Genomic DNA, 5,944 nt, shown 5'->3' on the forward strand with positions numbered 1-5,944 from the left:
GGAGGTGGCGGGGGACATGCGGCCGTTGGCCCCGGGCCCGGTCTGCGCCGGGCTCCCCGGCGGGGCAGGTGCGCTCCGGGCCTCCGGCCTTTGACAAAGGAGGGACAATCTGACTCTACAGAGTCAAAATGGGTAGGTGCGGCCCGCTTTAGCCCTAAACCGAGCTCGTCTCGGGGTCGGGCCTGTCCGGGCAGCGCGGGGCCGGCCGCCGGTGTGCGGAAGCCTCTAGCAGCTCAGGCCGGAGGCCGCGGGGGCCAGAACGCGCTCATTTTCGTTTGGCCATTTTATAGTTCCCCTGGAAAATTCCACCGTGTTTATCGGAGTGACTCAAGGTGCAGATGCTCCTATATTAAACGGAGGGTTTAATATATCCACGCCTTTTCCCACAGAGACAGCAGTTGCATAGAAACAGCAAACTTTCTGAGCCACCACTAAAAATGAAGCAGAAATTGCTCTTTGTGACATGTTTTCATGGTTAAGTAACTTAATTAGCCAGTAAGGGACTTGGAGAGCCAAGTGCAGCACCGTGTAAGTTTGGGTTAAATTTTGTTTTGGCAATATGGCTCCAAAACTTTAAGCCCACCTACATAACTTTACAAAGGCGGTTCAGTTTTTGGTTTATTCGAATGTTGGAGAACTAGAAACACCGTCATTGGAGAAGTTACGGTTTGAATCTTTATATGTTGGAAACAGTGTTGCAGGTTATTTTTATCAGTTTGCCTGAATCCCCAAAGATTCCTGTGACCCCTAACAAACCTTGACTAGCAGACGGTTCCTTTCCTTAAACCCTGCAAGCATGTCAGCATGTAGTTAGGAGTTCGAGATGCCCCACATCTAAATTTTCCAGTGAAAAGGAAGTTCATCTTGCGATGACTTGGAATTCCTGGAAGAAATGGAAATGATTCTAGCATCTCAAGTCTTTGTTTTAGTAACAAATTCATTGCTGCTCGGAAGTCAGCATTTTAGTTAAATGCAACTAAATTCATTGATCTGCTCCCCCCCCAAAAAAGTCCATATAGTGCACGAATATATTTATCCTTGAGCTAAAACGTTTAAAAACTTGTAGAGTATTAGGTGTTTTAAATGAGAAATCTTGTCTGTTAAAATTATTTTATCAAACCATTTTGTCTCATCTCCATTATACTTTTGTTTTGCTGCGTTTAGAAAATTTTGCAGTAAAATAGAAATGGATTTGGATTCTCTGTACAGGGAGTGCTTTCATATGTAGGATTTTATAAATAGGCTTAATAACTAGAATGTTTTTAATGTTTTAAGCTAGAAAAAAAAATGAGCTATATACTTTAGGTCTCGACCTTTCCCAAGGGATGAAATTGACAGATAATTTTATTGCTAGATCTGTATTTAAGAAATAACTCAGCCTTTTTTAGGTTTGTATTTAATATTCTAAGCACAGGTCTGATTTCTGTTTTGTTTTTATTTTATTTTATTTCCCCCTTTTTTTGGTTCCTCTGTTTTTACACCAAAGACTTCTTCGTACAGTATCACTTATGGAGCCCATAGCATATCCATAATTAGATTCTGATATGTTTTGGAATCGTGGGTTTTTCACAATTTAGAATTCAAACTGAGAATCTAAATTTCAGCACCGAGAAAAACATTTCTCAGAATTTAGAAGGATACAGCTCCCTGGGCAGCCTCCTATAATCCCACCCGTTCATATGTCTGCACTGACAGTGTGACTTGTCTCGCTCAGTGGAATAAACAGCCTATAAATAGCTGTGTGTCCGTTTAGGGCAGATGTTGTCACCAAGCGAGTTCCCTAAAACTTACCTCAAAACCTTGTTTCTCAGGCTTTTTGCGCATAGGACTTAAGGGACCCTTTAAGACTCCTAGGGGCTATTGTTTACTTTCGGAAATAAATCGCATTTCTACTGCCCAGTAGCTCGCACCTTAACTGGACAATTGCCCCTTTTCGGAGAGTCTGAAACAGGAAGACTTCACTGATATTTCAGTGATAGTAATCACAATACAGATCCCAGTGAGAATGGGGTGTATCACCCAGCCTGATAAACGGTGCTCTCAAGCAGCAAGGGTTCCGAGGTCGATGATTTTAGAGCAAGAGCAGAGGGAGGGCACTGCCATCCTTCACAGCTGCACTATGTCTTTGGAAGAAATACTGCTTCCGGTTTCCTCCACGCCTGACTCACGGTCTGTCTGTTACCTGTGCCCAAGGAATGGCAGAGCACTTTGTACAACCCAAGCTAATTTTTGCTTTATCCTCATCCCTTCTCCCCCTTGATCCCCTTTGCAAGTTTTAACATTCTCTTCCCATTCCGGATGGGCATCAGTGTAAATGAGAGGAGAAACAAGGAGCTCTTTAGGCCCTCGGGGGAGAATTATTTTTTAAATGTTCATGCACTGGACATTTTTTTTTCTTGTAAAGCAATTGAAATCAAAAGGCGGAGTCTTCTTGAGAGACTGGAATTAAATTGCCTGAATTAACTGTGTCTCATCTCTTGCTCTTTCTGCCTTGCGTTTCAACAGGTTGGTTCTTTTTCATTAGAAAGGCAGGTTTTTGTTTTGTTTTGTTTTTGGCTCAGGAATTGTGGAAAGATTAGTATGAAACTAGACTTAGTGGGTTCGAAAGGAGAAGTTCATTCATTCACTTGGGTGTTAGGCTAGCAGGCAGATTTTCTATGAGCTTATAGTTTTGTCTGACAAAATGTTACCTTGCATCCATTTGAAAATTGTTTGCCTTTAGAGATTAATTATGTAAGTTTTGCCCTGTGGATCTTGGAAGGTGGTTGAACTGGAATCTTAAATGTGGTCACATTGAGCTACAGCCAAAGATACTGGTACAGCAAAGACTATCTAGGTTGTATTACAGTAGGTTGAACGAATCAAAAATGGCTCTCTGTTGATCTGTCCCTTTCTGGAAACCACAAGAAATGGGTTTTGGAGGCTGCCGAAGGCTGATGGTCGGGGGAGGAAGTGAGTATTGAACAAATATCAGTGACACCCCTATTACTAAGGGGGGTGGACAGGCAGCTTTTATGATGGATGGTATCTGGTCAGCAGCATCCTCTGTCCTGGGGTCTGTCTGACACTGGGGTCCTGGCTCCTGAGGCTGGAGAAGGCACTACCCCTCTGGGCTGTGCTGGAGCCCTGGAGGGGGCCCAGGGCAGGAGGGTGAGTGAGGCACAGGCTCAGGGATGGTCAAGACAGTGAGCTGGGGGAGTGGGGAAGGGTGGCCGAGGGCCCAGGGCCCAGTTTTAGGAAAAGCCACAACTTAGATATTGGCTTGTTTATCTATGCTGTGTGTGGCTACAAAGAGCATTTAAATGTCCAACATGTGACCTTCTGCTTTCCCACTACAACTGTTTGTCTTAACTGATAAATCTTCATTCCATTCTGGTCAGTCTGATAATTTCTTAAAGCTGTCTGTTTCTGCTGACTTGCCGTGGAAATGTTGTGGTGTGGCCAGAGTTGAGTTTGGCTTTTATGAAATTCTGATTTATAACAATACCTTCCTATCCTCCAGTGCTGCTCCCCAAAGCAGGCTTTCCCTCTTTTTAGCTGTTTCTTCTAGAATTCGCCATGTTATTTCCTGATAATATGCTCATTTGTTCTTGTTTTCGATGTATCCGTGTTAGACAGTGTGTGTCAACTTCCTGGTCTGGGAAAGGAGCACCCGGCAGTCCCAGACCACCACCACCCATGGTAATCGTGCTGTGACGGGAGGCTAAGAAGCCTCTTCGGTATTAATTGTGATTATATTGCTTGCTAGAGCGAGTGTATAATATAGTTCCACTTTATTTCTTGGAGCCCTTTGTGGTTTTTCCTGCGTAAACTCTTCCTTCTGTGTCTTCTCAGTAGGCTCTGTGCCTCTGACAACATCTCCCCCCGCTCTCTGATGCAAAACGAACCCCCCACTCACTTTCCTACCACGCCAAACACACCAAGTGATCGATCTGCTCCATTTTTCTCTTTTTTTCTGGAACCCTTCATCTTCTTGCTTGAGTCTGATGGTTTCCCTTGTCTCGCTGTATACATATTAACAGGGGAAGCCTGTACTGGGGAATTGCTTCAATAAAGACATTTTTTTGAAAAGTGTCAGACCTTTGCTCTACCGTTTGAGGTCTTAACGTACCTTTTATTAGCGTACCCATTATAAATCCATGGAATAATTGTTGAAAACACTTCCTCGAAACTTTTTATTTCTATTAGGTGTAAATATATATATGAATATATGCTATATATGATATGTATATTATACATAATATATAGTAATTGCCAATTTTGGCATCTGCATTTTAAATTAGTCTCAGTGTTACCCCTGTATTTGCTCTGACGCTGGTGTTTTGTTTTTCAGTTAATGGGAATACGTATTTTCCCAGGAATGGGGAACCCACACTGTTTTTTTTCAGATGTCTGGCCTGGCTCCCTTGGTCTTGAAGTGTGTGCTGTGTGATTTTTCAGTGATATTCCTGGGGAAGCTTTCCTTGCCCAAGTCATGAGTGTTGGATGGAGTCAGGCTGTGTGAGCAGGTGGCTGTTGGGGGGGAGGGGAGCCATGGTGCAGGTGACATGCACGGGGAGGGCACCTGTCATCACACTCACACCTCCGTGGCCGTGGGATGCGTTGGTTCTTGGAGCATCTCGGGGACTGAGGCCCTTGAAGTCCACTTTGTGAAATGCTTGGTGACCTCCTGTTGCCCGTTTACAAGATCCTCGGTGCTGCTTGGGTGGGGGGAGAATGCTGTGGTTATTTTCATTTTAAATGCTAAGAAAATTTGAATCATTTGATTGCTGTATGTCTTCCTGAAGATCTTTATCAGCAGTGGTTGAGAGTAGGGGTCCAACGCTCCTGTGGGCTCAAGTCCCATTCTGTTTGTAAGCTACTGTTTGGGACTTTGGGAATGGAAAGATCACAGGGGGTTTCATGGTGACGCACCAGGGGACCCAGCATGCGGTGCCCATTCCTGGCCTGTGGGTAGGACGGACATGGCCATCAATGCGTCTCCCACATGAGTGGGTCTGGGAATCTGCTCTTGCAATCTTAGGGGGAGGCTAATAATAGCACCCCCAAACAGGTCACAGATGAATAAGTACTATTTCTAAAGTGAGTTTCTCTGACCTCCTAGTTGGGAGAACCTTCTAGCATTTTTTAAAATGTATTAAATGCATGACATGCCCCAGTACGTGTCCATCAGGGAAGAATTCAGATTTGAGGGGCACCACTCACACCCTCCTTGACCGGCACCCTCCGCCCCAACCCACCCTCAGTGGGAGGGAGGTGTGTTTTCTCCAGCCTTTGTTTCTGCGCATTTGCGTGTGTGTGTGTGTGTGTGTGCGTGCGCGTGTGTTCTTAACACCAGTATCATTTGCAACTTTCTTTTTCTAATCAACCACATGCCTGGGGGTGAGGAGGTCTTCCTATCGGTGATTACTGCATTTTATTCCACAGACTAGAAAGCAAGCTCATTTACTGAGATATTTAAGGTCCCCCACCACCAATTTTTGATTTTATATTAACACCATGTCTCTCACCAACCGAGCTAACTGGCCACCTCATTTTTATGAACAAAGCTGTAGTGAATGCACCTTTTTCTTTCATTTCTTCCCTCTTTTGCCCTTTGCATTATGTTTCACAAAACCGACTGGTTACTCTTCATCCAGAAAGATCTTAGCCCTTTCCATCCTGTTATCAAGTCCATCAGCGGGAGCTGTTATATTCCAGCAAGCAGGCGGTTAATTTCCAAGGAATGAGTTAATCCTTTATTTTTGTGAACGATGCATTCGGCTTTTGTGGTTTTTCTTAGTGGTTCCAGTGTGGACATTGTCTTCTTTCTCCACGGCTTCTGTCTTCCTCTGGCATTGGCTCATCTGTTGGCTCCATTCGGTGCCTTTCCTTTATGGGGCAAGCTTTCCTGCCATGCTTGGTGTTTCTAGGATGTGTGCTGGTCTTTTTTTTTTTTTTTTTT

The sequence above is a fragment of the Ailuropoda melanoleuca genome, chromosome 17 (genome assembly GCF_002007445.2).
Source record: "Ailuropoda melanoleuca isolate Jingjing chromosome 17, ASM200744v2, whole genome shotgun sequence".
Taxonomy (NCBI): Eukaryota; Metazoa; Chordata; class Mammalia; order Carnivora; family Ursidae; genus Ailuropoda; species Ailuropoda melanoleuca.